The following is a 16,546-nucleotide window of genomic DNA, read 5'->3' as shown; positions in this document are numbered from 1 at the left end:
CAGGATGTCCACACACATTATGTTTCACAGTTTAGTGTGTGCTATAGATGACTGGACTTCTGCTGTCCTTGCCTAACACCCTGAAACGTTTAAACTGCATTTATAATACTAAGAATAGTTGTATAATATGACATTTGCACACAAATTTAGTGTTGTTTTGTTCTATATACAGTTAGTTAGCTATATATTTTTTTCATTTTTATTAACTTGAGTATTTCTTGTTTACATTTCGAATTTTCTTCCCCTTCCCGGGCCTTACCCCCATCAATCATGTTCACTGGAGGTTCAGTCTTGGCAGGACCAAGGGCTTCCCCTTCAACTGGTGCTCTTACTAGGCTATTCATTGCTATGTATGCAGTTGGAGCCCAGGATCAGTCCATGTATAGTCTTTGGGTAGTGGCTTAGTTCCTGTAAGCTCTGGTTGGTTGGCATTGTTGTTCATATGTAAACAATAGAAAATAGATTAAAATGAATATTTGCTAACAAGGTACACAAATTTTGAATTTGGTAAACAGACTGTGCTAAAAATTTAAGGCATAGGTTATGTTAACATGGGTAAAAAGCATGAAGACAAAATATCATTACATTTCTCTAGGTTTCTGTTACAGTAATTACTTCTAATATTTTTATTTGTTTGTTTTATATTTTTATTGCAACTATTGCAAGAGGCAGAATCATTCAGTAAAGCATGCCTTAAGTAAAAATCAAATTGTCCTAATGCTAAAGCTGGAACTGTGAAACTGACCAATGTCAAATGCTATTTATGGAATATTAATCTACAAAGATTAACAAGAGTACAGAAATTCTTCTTTATTTTGTTTTCCTTGCTAGAACATCTTCTGACATTTCAGTTTCTGTTCTGTGCTTGCAAATCGACCCTGTCTATTGGAATGGAAGTAGGTCCAATGGTAATATCAGCAAGTAAAACTCATCAGTAGCTTTTAAGGAAAGATTACAATCTGAGCAGAACCCTGAAGCCATTAGAGAATCCTCCATAATAATGTGTACAATGAATTTGAAATAAGGATACCCACTGTGCAAAGTAATTCGGGATAGGCTCTCATTATCAACTTAAAGATGTCTTTAGCCTGAGGTTTTGTAATATGGTCACACTTGTGACAAAAAGATGTTGAAATTGTGATAACTCATAAAGATGGAAGCTAATTTATTGTTAGATGAGTCTTTACAATCTGGGGTATTCCTGCTGTGGTTCACATTGGACCACGAAGTCCTTCCCTTACTAGGACAAGAAAGTAGATAGTTAGATGTGGTCCTTTGTAGATATTCAGTGAATGATGCCTCCAGGAAAGGCTATCAACAATGCTGTTTTCCCACCATCAGTAACAAGGATGTAAACTTTAGATGTTGGAACAGGCAAAAAAAGAAAAGAAAAAAAAACAAAAAACAAAAAACACACACACACAAAAACTGTATCTAGAGCAATATTTGCTGTCACACTTTTTGATCCTGTCACAAACTACAATAAAACATCTGTTGTGAGTCTATGCTGAGGCCTGCCTGGCAACATGCAGAAGTAGTACTTCAAGAGAAGTCACGTAGCAGCAAACAACTTTTAGAATGTGCACCACAAGGGTTATTCCCAAGAGTGATCTGGGATGCAGTGAGTAATGGGAGGAATAGAAGCTTCAATGCCTGTGGTCAGAATCCATTGTCCTCACAGACCTCAGCTGAGTCACAACTATTTCATCACATCCCACACGTCAGGAGGAGTTTATCCACTTCTTAGTGGCCCTAGTTCTCAGGCTTGGGTTTGGAGAAGGAGTCATTATCTTCCCAGAGTCTCTGCCTTTTTGGGTGGCTCATTTCAAAGATACATAGCAGGCATTGCCAGAAACATCACTATCAAAAACGAAAATAAAATAAAAAAGGCATGTTGCTTTTCACTCTCACTAGATGTGGCTTGCGACACTTCATGCTAACAAAAAAAGGCTTTTCTCTAGTGTGCCTTTTTCTTTTCATGCTTCAAGAAAAAGGTCCCTTTCCTTTCCAGTTTCAATTTGCTTCCCATTGCATCTTGGTAAAGGAGAGGCAAAACTGATTGGCAATATAAGCATGTGCTCTCATCATTCCAAACACGAGCTTTACAGATATGAGCATACTGTTTTGTTTAGGTGCTTCATATGTTGTTAGAACCAAACCCTTGATTTCTGGGAAGTGAAGCATTTAAGACCTCACTCCCTAACCTATACCTCGCTCCTCATTCATTACCTGTGAGAAAAGCCACATGTTTACTCTCTCTGTCTGGCGTGTCAGTAGTATATCAGAAAGTCACGCTAGAGATGAAGTAAGTCAACCCATTAGAGACACAGGAAAAGCGCCTGCAGTGTGAGAAGTACTCTAAGAACCTCTCTCTTACACTGCCCTAGCTCAATTTCTTAAGTCCTTAGTATTTAAAGTTCTCTGTGGATACCATTTAAAGTATTGATCATAAGTATACAATGTTACAAAAGATGGGGAAAAGAGGAAGCATACATGTAGTGTGTATAAAGAAAATATGGGGATTTATAACTTTATTACCAGGTCAGTTTTTTCTAGGTTTTTATTTTATTTATTTATCTGCTTGTTTATTGCCTTTAAGTCACACCACATACTTTTTTTTTTTGAGATCAACGCTTACAATCTTCTTCCATCATTCCATAATAAATTATATCCCTTGAAAACAGAAACTGTTACAGAGCATTTATGTGTTACATGTTTGCTCAGTTGCAGTTATGTGATGATGATGGTCCACTTCCGGAGAAAATACAGGGGTTTAGACACACAGATTCACAGCGATGCTGATTTTTGACCACTGAAAACTTCCCCCAAATAAAGCTCTGATAGAAAATTTCAGGAATTTGTACCTTTTTCTTTGTACCAGTGAACTGTTCCCAATTATTCTTCCTGCTGTCATTTATAAACACTGAGCCTGTACAGAAGAAATTTCCAGGGAAGAAACAGGCTGACATCCAACCTTCCTGGCTGCATTCTATTTTCTGACTTTTCTCGGTGACAGTCATGAAAATGCCAGGATCTAAATTGTGAGACTTGGGGATGGTATTTCTCTAGGTCTCGGGAAAAGTTTATGGGCACTTAAACTTTTCCTGTGGATTATAAAAGTGTTTTGTCACTGGTGTAAAAACAAGTAAAATGCAAATGATTGTCTTAAGTCAAGTTATTTATAATCACCATATGGGGATGAGTAAATTAGTTTCATACTGCATATTACATGCATCACAAAGAAACAGACACAGAACTTGTTATGTAAGTAATGGAGAAATGTAATTTGGATGCTTTTGTACTATGCTAAGGTGATGAGGTGATTTGAATAAGTATGGCCTCCGTAGTTTCATGTGTGTGTCTGCTTGGCCCATAGGAAGTGGTCTTATTGGAGGAAGTGTATCCAAGCTCAAGCTATGCCCACTGTGGCACAAAGATTCCTTCTGCCATTGTCAGATCAAGATGTAAAATTCCTTCTTCTTCTTCTTCTTCTTCTTCTTCTTCTTCTTCTTCTTCTTCTTCTTCTTCTTCTTCTTCTTCTTCTTCTTCTTCTTCTTCTCTTCTTCCTTCTTCTTCTCCTCCTCCTCCTCCTCCTCCTCCTCCTCCTCCTCCTCCTTCTCCTCCTCTTCTCCTCCTTTTCTTCTGCCTATATGCTATATGCTGTGCTCCCCACCATGATGATAAAGGACTTCTCTGAAACTGTAAGCCAGACTCAATGACATATTTTCCTATGTAAGGGTTGCAGTGGGCATTGTGTTTCTTACAGCAATAAAACCCCTAGTTAACACAGTTTGTAGCATTATATATATATATATATATATATAATCATTATTACATTATGAACATTTCCCATGTATTTATATTTGCATTAAACACCTGATTAAGAGGTCACAGGGCTAAGGAGATAGTGAAGCTGATTAAGGTACTTGCTGCCAACCTGACTGGATTCCTAGAACACACAGAATATCAAGAAAGTTGTTGGCATACTTCTGTGCATATGCGGTAACATGTATAAGCACAAACACCCAGACAAACAAAATCATTTTTAGAAATAAGCAAGCATAATATAATCTTTAAAATAGGTGTTATTTTTGCCTACACTTATGCACATCAAGGCTATGTCTTCTGCTCTAGTTATCTGACGTCTTTCGCACTCTGACTTGTAAGGTGTGCACAACTCTTGTGGGGCAATTTTATTTTATTATATTTCAAAGTATTCATCTCCTCACTGATTTAATATTAATAGCCAAATAGGGTTTGTCCACATCACCTATTCCCTCCTCTCATAACATGCTTCCTAATTGAAGTTCAAAATAGAATCTGTGTAAATATATGCTTTGCTTCAACTTTTAATTAATTTGGTAAAAATTGAAATATCCTGTAGTTTTTTTTTTCCTGTTGTCTTGCGATTTGTTTAAAAATGTTTTCTATCTCTTCAAACACAAATCTATTTATTACCAAATACTATCCAAAGTTTGGTACAGTAACTGTTTAACCTGGATGACCATAACTGCCTCCCTTACAGGACATCTTACAGGCATCTTACAGGACAAAGAAAAATCAAAAGAAAGTAGAACCTACTCAGTGTCAGTATATTATAAAAATCTATAAATAAGTGACAATTCAGACGGAAGGAGAATAAGTGTCACATGAGCATGGCAGGTCCTAAGGAAAAGTCTCATTGGCAGAGAAAACTTTATTAGAAGACTCATGCTGTATAACAGTGACCACTCACATATGTAAAATATGAGAAAATTCTTAGCAAACCCAGGGAAATCTTTCTATTTTCTTGAAAAAAAAAACATGTCTTTTGTCTTCTTTTTAAAGTTATTTTGATATATTTTATATTTTTATTGCTAAGGGAAATGATTTTATATATGTAATTATTTCATAATTAGAGTCATTATTGCACTGGCTAGATTATTACCGTTGTACAGAACAGGAATTAATTTGCTTTCTATTTCTGTTCAGCACAATTGGTATTGTGATGCGATTTAAAATGGATCTGCATGACACATAAGTGCAAAAAGAGGTCCTGCTGATCTGGCCAGTCCCCAGTTCTAATGCCAGAAGTAGAAAATCAGTATGCTTAGGTAGATGCAAGAAAATTTCTCAATGGTAAAGTTTCCAGAACTGTCAGTTTTGCATATTAATGACAGTTTAATGAGGAATCTCATACGCACTCCTATTAGTCCCTTAATTCATTTACATTGTTTAGTTTTATTCAATCAATATTCAGTTTTTAAGCTATTATTATAAATAAATATTCCGACCCATATAACTTAATTGTAATGTATACATTCTTCTTCTGTTTGTTTTAATATTTTAATTTTTTTCCATACACCTGTCCTTTTTTTTCTACTCACTGTAATCCCTTTCTTGTAAGACTGACAAATCTAAAAATTCTCAACACAGTGTATACCTTGTAACATCTACTTGTTTTCAATGTTACCAGAATTACTGTGAATGCTTCCTTTTGTTGTCTTCGGGGATAGTTCTCAGGGGCTATATGAATTGTAGTTCTGCTTATCTTTCCTGGCTTTATTTTTATTTTGAAGAATTTTTCAGATTATGTTCAGGTATGTGTATATATATATATCATAGTAAAGCACCTGTAACTTTATGCTCAGAATTAAATATTTTCACACAGATTACTGTGGTAAGATAGTTTTTTCCCTGTTTTTCAGCAAAACAATTTAAATCATTGGTCTATTCACTTTTTGTAATCTTTAACCTTTTCTTACCGTCCAATCATTATCTCCTTCTCCTTCCTGCGCTGCCCTCTGAAAGTTCCTCATCCCATTCTTCTCCCCCTGTCTCCAAGAGGATGTCTCCACCCCTTCCCACTCCCACATACCCTGCCAGGGATTCCCCTTCCTGGAGCCTCAAGCGTTTCAAGGGTTAGGTCCATCTACTGTCACAGAGAATCATCTGCTGGATATGTTTTGGAGGCCTGGGACCAGCTAGTTCATGCTGCCTGGTTAGTGGCTCAGTGTCTGAGAGATCTCAGGGGCCCAGTTTTATTGAGAGTGCTGGTCTTCCTATTGGGTTGCCCTCCTCCTAGGTTTCTTTCAGCTTTTCCCTAATTAACAATAGGAGTCCCTGACGTCAGACCATTGGTTAGGTATCTGCTTCTATCTCAATTGTAGGCCGTCTCTGAGGGCAGCCATGCCAGGCTCCTGTCTGAAGCTCATCATAGCATCAGTGACAGTGTCAGGCCTTGGAGCCTCCCCTTGAGATGGGTCCCAATTTGGGCCGGTCACTGGACTCTCCCTCAGTCTCTTCTCCATCTTTGTACCCGCAGTTCTTTTAGACAAGAACAAATCTCGGTCAGAGTTTTTGACTGTGAGATGGCAACCCCATTCCTCCATTTGATGCCCAGTCTTTCTACTGGAGGTGGATTCTACAAATTCTCTCTCCCCGTTGTAGGGCATTTCATCTAAGGTCCCTCTCTTTGAATCTTGAGATTCTCTCATCTCCCATGTCTTTGGTACCTTCTACAAGATCCCTCCACCTCCTACAGCCTGAGGATGTACAGTTCCATTCATTCTGCTGGCCCTTGGGGCTTCACTCCTGGTTCCCCTAATACCTGTTCATGTTCACCATTTCCCGTGTCCCCCATTCCTCCTCCTACTCAGTCCCCTCCCTCCCTCTACCCTCTGCTTTCTTCTCCTTCCGAAGTGGGATTGAAGCATCCTCACGTCAGCTCTTTAGGTTGCTAACATTCTTGACTGCTGTGGATTGTATCCTTGGTACGCTGTCTTCTCTACTTTCTTTACCTAAAACCTGTAGGCATTGATTCTTTTCCTTTGAAAGGTTTCAGGCCACTTAAGTTGAATTGCAGTTTCTTCTCCTCACAGTTATCTATTAGTTTTGTAATTTTAATGTCTCTTTCTTCTCTATATTTTAAAACTATTTTTATATTCTAATAACAACCACAAAAATAAAAATAATGTATTGAACAATCACAAATTTGGATTCATAGTTTTGATTCCCCATGTTCCATCTTGCAATATATTACTTGTGCTGTTCACTTTTCTATAATACTCCAATTGCTAGAAATTTAATATTTTTAAGATTCTAATAGTATTTAAGTTTTGCAGATACACATAATGATAAAGAACTGTACCAGCTTTGGTGTTTCATCATCTTCAATCAGTCCTGAATGAAAAGAGGTTTTTCCAGACATAGTCATGGACAACTGAAATGTCACAAAGAATGACACGGATGGATTCTGGTTATATCATCTTACAAATCTATTGTAATTTGAGTTGAAATCTCCTTCATGTGTGGATATTTCGAGTGCTTCTTTGCTAACTCAGATGATGGCACCACTGTGGATCATCTGAATCTTTAGTCACTGGGTTCTGCCTGGTTAAAATGATTCATTGGCAGTAACAGTTTAAGAGTTCCGTTTCTAGTTCACTCTCTCTGCCACATACCCCAACTTCAGAATCTTAACTCTTCTAAGTGGCTTCCCTTCTAATGAGGAAATAAAGTCTTCTGAAACTTTGAGTCCAAATACACCTTGTGTTTCTTAAGTGGCTTCTACCAGCTGTGTTGTCCCAGTGATATAAAAGAACTATACCAGAACATACGTTTCTTGCTATTTTCTCCAGAATTCTTAAAACAATTAAAATGAACGTATGCTAATACTACTTATATATTTTTTGTTTGTTTGTTTCTTGCTTCCTTTTTTTGTTTCTTTGTTTCATTCTTCTTTCCTTCAAATTTTTCCTTCTCATTCTCTCTCTTTCTATTTGTCCTCCTTCTGCTTTTCCCCTGTTTCTTTCATTATTTATTTATGTTTCTTCTTTTTTTCCTTTGACATAACAGGTTTCACATAGTCTGCTAACATTAAACCTGTTAAGACAAACCTGTTGGAACAGGTGAGTTTTCTTGCAAATATTTTTCTTTGGGCTACGTAGATAACACAGCTGGTAAGTGCTTAGTATATAGGCATGAGGATTTTCATTTAGTCCCCACAATCCAGTTCAAAGGTCCTAGTCTTGTACTACACTATTGTGATCTCAGCATTGAAGAGATACAGAAGGTAGACACAGATTTTCCAGGCTGGATAGCCAGTCAGACTAGCTTACTCAACAAGCTTCAGGCAAGTAATGACCATACATCTCAGCACAACCTAGATGACTATTGAGAAATAATACTTGAGATTGACCAATACACATGTGAACATGCACCCAGTTGCACACGCGCACACACACACACACACACACACACACACACACACACACACACACACGTTGGAAAGAAGATAAACAAAAATATCATGTTGTTTGCATTAGGTTTATTGCTATTATAAGCATAACCAAGAACAAATTAAGAGGAGGAAATGTTTGTTTTGCCTCAGTGTTTCTACTCTTCTTGGCCCACTCTTTTGCTGATTCTTTCTTCCTTGCTTGCTCTAATGGAAATCTTGACTTTTCACTTTACTTTTGTACCCAGTTGGAATTCTTCACAAAGCATAAGTCTAGAGGTGGCAGTTGAAGCCAGAGGAAGCTGAAGACCTCTTTGTTACTTTGATAATTGCACAATAAGAAAAGGTGAAGTATGAGATTTTTTTTTTCTTTTCTTTTTTTCAGAGCTGAGGACCGAACCCAGGGCCTTGTGCTTGCTAGGCAAGCGCTCTACCACTGAGCTAAATCCCCAACCCCCGAAGTATGAGATTTTATTGCATACAATTTTAAAGGGAAATTTCAGTTTTAAAATAAATAGCTTATTTAATATTCGGAGGAGAATGCATATAATTCTCTATTTTGGGGCACTATATTTGGCATCAGTATTGATTTTCTACAAATGAAATGGAATCTTTTTCATTGAGACTTTGTCTCTATTTCATAGATCTTTATCCAAATAGTTATCTAAAAGAAGACCTTGTTTCTACTTTATACTATAATTTCACTCAATTTTGTACCATCAGGGATAGTCCAAATGAGTGCAAATAAACAAGTAAAATTATGTTATTTTTTTTCACCATGACACATTATCATTTCGATTTGTCAACCTCCTACCCTAAATTTTTACAGCTAATTAGCACATCATTTAACTTGTGAAGAAGAAAACACTTATTAGAATGGCAGGTGGCTGGGTCCTAAGTTATTAGAAATGCGTGCCATTTCTTTGGGAGATGAAAAGCAACAGACGAAGGAAATGCAAGTGATGCCAGTTTGGAATTCTGTCCCTGGAGTTTTTAAAATATTTTTTCAACAAAGTGGACTTATCCAGCATGATTTTTAAATGATTGCTTAACGCAGGCAATCAAATATTTAGCGCAGTCTAGTCATTATTGTGACGATTCTTTTGAATTTTCTATATTCACCTTGTTCAAAATACATTATTAAGGGGGCTGCTCCGTTCCTTTAGTGATCACAAGAGGATACTTTCAAGAAAATCAAAGCAATCTTCTGTCATGTTTTCTGTTTGTTTAGCATAGTGCTTATTATAGAGAAACTCTAATGCAACTGATACAAAGGTTGAAAAGTATTTTCTTGCCAAGATAAACTTCAACTTATTGACACGATGAAGAGCTCTCCTATCTTAAAATATACCTGTGCCTGGGAGGATCTTGCCAGTAAACTTCTACATGTGAGGACGTTGCCCTGATTTGCATTGACATTCAATAGCTTTCCCCAGGCAAGAGCCTGAAGCCAGTCATCTGTTGATGCCTGTCTATAGGCAGAGGAAGGCCACAGATGAGCAGTTCCATAAAAGCAATTATTTCCCTGACTGTACTGAGAGAGACATTGAAGAACAAAGAATATTAGCTCTTCTCAGTCCAAATATTTTAGAAAACTTGTTATTGTTTTTTAAATATACTTAATAGAAGTAAATCACTCATTTGTTTTTGAATTCCAGGGTAAAACATATGCTTAGCAGTATATATGAGTTATCTATGAAATCTAGCATTCAGCATTAAATGTGCACTGTAGGTAACCTATGATATCTAGTCCATTTTTATACAAAAAATTTAAGAAGAATATAGAGTTTGAAATACAGTAGGGTGGTATCTCTGACTGTGCCAGATTACTTATCCTTAGGAGTTAAGTTTTTCTGTATAAAATGGAGATATATTATCTAATTTCTTGATCAAATGTGATAATTACACTTAACAGCCCAGTGTAAGTCTCTGCCCAGTTTCTCAGTAATATTATATGGGAAGGACCGAATAAATCCAAGTACACTACTATAGTTAATATATGCTCAAAATTTAAGTGTCTATTGTGAAAATCTTGTTATATAGCTATTACTTTGATTAATGAGAGATGCTTAAATTATTTAAAATGAAAAATCTGCGGATGTAAATCTTTAAGTACTTTTAGTAATGATAAAAATAAATCATAAATTTGGAGTAAGACTTTGCAACTATTTACAAATATATTCTGGAATCATTCCTCCAGAGAGACAGTGTTTTCCACTATCCTATTAACATTAATGAATAACTCTGTTGAGAGGCACTATTTATTAAGTTAAATAACGACAAAAAGTTAAATTTTTGTAATCATCAACTATTTTATTGGGTGAAAAATACTAAAAGTAAAAAAGTAAAATCTAACCTAAATCCTACATATTGTTGGGCACTACAGGCTTATAATTGCAGCATTATGGATCAGAGTAAGGAGAAGCAGGAGATCAAGGTCAGTCCTGATTCCATATAGAATTTATAGGTAATCTCTGCCACAGGGAAATCTGTTTTGTGTTTCTTTCTTTTCTTTTCTTTTTCTTTCTTTCTTTCTTTCTTTATTTTTTTCTTTTAGACAGGGTCTCACATGTAAGTCTTCTGTTCTTAGAACTTAATATGTAGATGAAACTAGCCTTGAACTCACAGAAATCTATCCGTCTCTGATGCACAAGTACAAGAATTAAAGAGTAGCCAAAACCTCTTTTAAAGTAATGCTTTTATTTTCATATTCATGCGGTAAAATGACACCTTGTAACTGAGGAGGAAGGTTGGAAGTGTGACTTTAGACTAATTCAAATATCTAAATAACAACAAAGCAATGAAAAGCATAGGCAACACTTTCCTGTTGATGTACTAGTCTAAGTGATCAATCAGGTTAACCCCATCTGACCAAGAAACATGGGCCTCTGAAGAACAAATGTATAAAGCACGATATGTAGAAGTATTTACTTTTCAGAAATCCATTAAAGTTGTTAGAAGAAATATTAGAAAAATGACATGACTCCCCAAGATGGGGGCCCAGGATGAGGGTGAACTGTGGGAGAAGGGGAGATGAGGGCCCAGGAACACAGCAAACAGTGGGAGAAAGGGAACCTCCCAGCAGCTGAATCACGTTGTTCTAGTTATATTCTTATGATTGCTATAAAACACTATGATTGGAAAAACTTACTGAAGAAATGGTGTAGAAGTCCAGGAAGATAAGCGTGCATCTCAGTCTTGTCATGGAGGTGCTGCAGCAAGTATTCAACATGGGAGCAGGCATAGTCAGAAGCCAGGTATCCATCCCAACACAGGAAGCAAATGGAGATTATTTGAGAGGATGCAAGCATTTATGCTCTCAAATTCTATTAACAGTGATATACCTTTGCCTGGAAATCCATAACTCCTAACCATCTCCCACACATTGCCAACTGAGAACCAGATATTCTAATGCATGGGAGACAATGGAGAAACATTTATCATTCAAACCACCATTCAGGGATCACTCTGCAACTAGAGATTCTATATTTTAAATTATCTACACTGAGTGAAAAGAGGTGTTTTCTAAGACAGTACTAAAGGGAAAAAGATCTTGTTTGTGGTAATAACTGTGATTAGTTTTGAACAGAAGGTCTTGAGTGGAAAAACAAGTGTCATTTCTGAATGGTAACAATAAAGAAATTCCATGTACTGGTCCAAGTTTTCTTCCTTTCTGCCAAAATCTGGTTGTATTCCCTAGTGACAAAGGCACAAAATAGAAGCAAACAGGAGTCTTAGGTTGTCATATCCCAGGAGGTGCCCTGAATTGCTTCCCAACTTGTTTCAGAATATTCTTGAGAGTTCAACCTATACTAAATAAAACAGTGGAATTTGGTAATTCATCTTTTGTTAATATACCTACAGCTATTATATAATGTTATATAAGGCTACAATTTAAATACAAGGAAGCTTAAATATTTAAATATAAAAGGAAATTACATTAATTTAGGAGATTAGTTTTTGAGGATTATGAAATTATTGTAAGAGTTACATTTATCATAAAGTCTCTCTATTTAGGAATAAAATATAAGGAAAATTATGTATATATACATACATATAGATAGCTAGGTAGGTAGATATAAATATAGATACATATTGCAAATGTATTTATCTTACATTCATTTCAGTTTTAAATATGCTTTAAATACCAGGGCAAGGATTCCTCAATCTTGTCTCATGTGGAACAATCTGTGCTTGAACCTGAAACAGATATGAAAAGTCCCATAAGAAGTGACCCAAACAACTACAGGTATACTATTGGCTTCTGTTAAACTGACTGTATGCTATACAAAGAAACCTTGTCTTGATTTAAAAAAAAATACAAAAAACCAAAAACTCCCTGTAAAGTGCATTTGAGGTTGTTCTGTGAGATAAGATTCTTTTTATGCAGTGCCCTGCAGCTTAATAAAGACTCTCAATTTGGACATCAATGGGTCTCTACCATGCAACAATATGAGTAAATTATGTTTAACAATTTTTGTCTGGATGTACCATAGATTAACAGATATATTTCTATAATTAGTTAGTTACATTATTTATCACCCAAACCATGACACTTTTAAATGTGAAAGAGGGCACAATCAATAATTATGTCAGAAAAATGGGGGCGGGGTGCAGGAGAGATGGCTCAGATGTTAAGAGTACTAACTGCCCTTCCAGAGGTCAGGAGTTCAATTCCCGGCAACCACATGGTGGCTCACAACCATCTGTAATGGGATTTGATATCCTTCTGGTCTGTGTGAAGACAGGTACAGGGTACTCATATACATAAAATAAATAAATAGTACTTTTAAAATAAAGAAAGAAAAAAAAAAGAAAAGAAAAATGGTCACTCTTCCCAGAAAAGTTTTTCTTTAAAACATTAGCTATTCTTTTCAAACCATGCTGCCACTTTCCTGCTGTTTGAAACAAGAAAAAATGAAATCGAAATGAAAGAGTAAAATCACGTTTCTTTCATACTATACAGTATAGCTGATGAAAATCAATGGCACTGGAGATATGCCTCAGAGGACAACAGAAGCTGTGCTTTAAGAGGACTGGAGTTTATTTCCCAGCACGTTTGTTGGATGATTCACAACCATTTGTAACTTCAGGTCCAATGATTTAACCTCCTCTATTTTTTTTTAAATCTTAAATCTTTATTTATACTCCGGTTGTTATCCTCCTCGAGTTCTGTTCTCCAATAGTTCCTCATCCCTTCCCTCCCTCATCTCCAAGAGGATGTCCCCACAGCCCTACACTCCCGAATACCCTTACAGGCTTCCCCGTTCTGTGGGGCCTCAAGTCTCTCAAGGGTTAGGTTCTTCTCTCACTGAGACCAGATCAGGCAGTCCTCTGCTGTGTGTCTGGGTCGCAGATGATCTAGTGTATGCCTGGGATTCCCCCTTACACCAATTGGAAAGGAGAAGGTCAAAAACGCAGGTGACAACACACATTGGTGAGAATACTGAGAAAGAGGCACACTCCTTCATTGCTGGTGGAATTGCAAACTGGCAAAAACACTCTGGAAATCCATCTGGAGGTTCCTCAGGAAATTGGAAATAGCTCTACCTGAAGACCCAGCTATGCTACTCTTGGGGATATACCCAAAAGATGCCCCATCATGCCACAAGGGCACATGTTCCACTTTGTTCATAACAGTCTTGTCTGTGATAGCCAGAAGCTGTAAACAACCCAGATGTCACACAACAGATTAATAGATTCAGAAAAGGTGGTTCATTTACACCATGGAGTACTACTCAGCTATTAAGAATGGAAACATCATGGCGTTTTGCAGGCAAATGGATGAAACATCCTATTTTGATCTCCAGAAATACGTACTATTGTACACATACCTCAACACACACATAAAAAAAAAGGTTAAAGATGAAAAGGAAAGAATGCATTTTTGATACAAAAAGGAGTTCCTTAGTCTTGTACTCTTGTCGAGGTCATTTAACCTATAACTAGAGTTTGATCTCATTGATGTAGTAGCCCATGAAAAAAATTACTCAGTGTAATTCTAGGAACCCAAGGTCAAGATACCCCAGCAGACTAGCTTCAGTTGAAGAATGCTTTCTACCTACTCCTGCCTTTGTTAAGTTGCCTGCTTCTGCAAATACCTTGCTAAGCTGCAAAACAAGACACCAGGATATAGTTTATTCCTTGAAAAGACCATTGTTCTAAATGCTTGGGATTATACATAGGACCCGAATACCTGAGTGTTGCTAACTTGTCATCTCTGGTGGATCCCTGTAACACTTTGTATTAATAGAATTTGAGTTTACAGAGCAAATTCTCTGTAGTAGAGCTTGAGATCAGGAGGTGATTCCCCCAGCCCTTCTTTTATTGTTAAGAACTGTTTCCCTATTCTGGATTTTTACCCTTTCCTGATGAATTTGAGAATTGCTCTTTCCATGTCTTTGAAGAACTGCGTTGAGATTTTGATGGGGATTGCAGTGAATCTGTAGAGGGCCTTTTGTAGGATAGCCATTTTTACTATGTAAATTCTGCCAATCTTTGAGCATGGGATAGCCCTCCATTTTCCAAGATCTTACTGTATTTCTTTCTTGAGAAACTTGAAGTTCTTATCATACAGATCTTTCACTTGCTTGGCTAGAGTTACCAAAGATATTTTATATTATCTGTGGCTATTGTGAAGGGAGTTGTTTCCATCATTTTTTCTTAGTTTGCTTTTCATTTGTATAAAGGAAGGCTACTGTTTTATTTGAGTTAATTTTATATGTTGAAGTTATTAGTTGGAGAAGTTCTCTGTGTAGAATTTTTGGGGTCGCTTAAGTATATTGTTAAATCTTCTGCAAATAATGAAACCTTTAATTCTTCTTTGTATCCCCTTGATCTCTTTGTGTTGTGTTATTATTCTAGCTAGCACTTTGAGTACTATATTGAATAGATATGGGAAGAGTGGGCATCCTTGTCTTGTCCCTGATTTTAGTAGGATTGCTTCAAGTATCTCTCCATTTAATTTGATATTGGCTGTTGGTTTGCAGTAAATTGCTTTTAATATGTTTTGATAGGGGTCTCGAAATCCTGATCTCTTCAATACTTTTAACATGAAGGGATGTTGTATTTTGTCAAATGATTTTTCTGCATCTAAGGAGATGATCATGCAATATTTTTCTTTTGAGTTTGTTTATATGGTGGATTATGTTGGTGATTAAGTTACTTTTGTATATTGAGCCAAACTTGCCTCCCTGGGATGAAGCCTACTTGATCATGGTGAATGATGATTTTGATATATTCTTGGATTCGATTTGCAAGAATTTCATTGAGTATTTTTGCATTGATATTCATAAAACCAGATACACTCAATCTGAAAGAAGAGAAAGTGAGAAAAAACTTTAAACTCATTGGCACAGGGGGAAATTTCCAGAACAGAACTCCAATGGCTAATACTCTAAGATCAAGAATTGATAAATGGGACCTCATGAAACTGCCAAAGTTCCTGTAAGGCAATGGATATAGTCAATAAGAGAAATGTGGAACCTACAGATAGGAAAAAAATCTTCACTAACCCCACATTTATAGAGGGATAATATCCAAAATATATAAAGAGCTCAAGCTAACCACCAAAAAACCTGAACAACACAACCAAAAAATGAGGTATAGAACTAAACCGAGAATTCACAACAGAGGAATCTCGAATGGCTGAGAAGCACCTAAAGAAATGTTCAAAGTCCTTAGCAATCAGAGAAATGCAAATCAAAATTACCCTGAGATTCCACCTTAACTATTCAGAATGACTAAGATCGAAACCTTTAGTGACAACACATGTGGGCAAGGGCTGGGGGTGGGGGTGGAAGGAAAGGGAAACATGATCTGGTATTGGGTAGGTGAAAAGGACTGAAGCCCTGAGGACCAGCAGAAAGAATGGAAACAGGCCACCTTTGGAGGAAGAAGATTGAGAATGTACCAGAGACCTGGGAAGTGAGAGACTCTCTGGATTGATGGAGGCGGGGTGTACATGAAATCTCCTACAGTGAAGAGAGGGAACTTGTAGAACCCACCTCATCAAGGAAGGAAAGAGGTTGCTATTCCGCAGTCAAAACTCTGATCCATATGTTTTCCTGTCTGAAAGAAATACAAGGATGGAAATGGAGAAGAGCCTAAAGAAAAGAAGGTCCAGTGACAGTCCCAAACTGGGATTCAGCTCAAGGGGGAGGTCCCAAAATCTGACACCATTACTGAGGCTATGGGGCATTGAGAAAAGGAGACCTATCATGACTGCCCTCTGAAAGACCCAACAAGCAGCTGAAAGAGTCAGATGCAGATATCTGTACCCAGTCAACGAACAGAAGCTGCTGACCCCTATGTTGAATTAGAGAAAAG

Source organism: Rattus rattus, chromosome 12 (assembly GCF_011064425.1).
Source record: "Rattus rattus isolate New Zealand chromosome 12, Rrattus_CSIRO_v1, whole genome shotgun sequence".
Taxonomy (NCBI): domain Eukaryota; kingdom Metazoa; phylum Chordata; class Mammalia; order Rodentia; family Muridae; genus Rattus; species Rattus rattus.
This window is presented reverse-complemented; position numbering follows the sequence as displayed.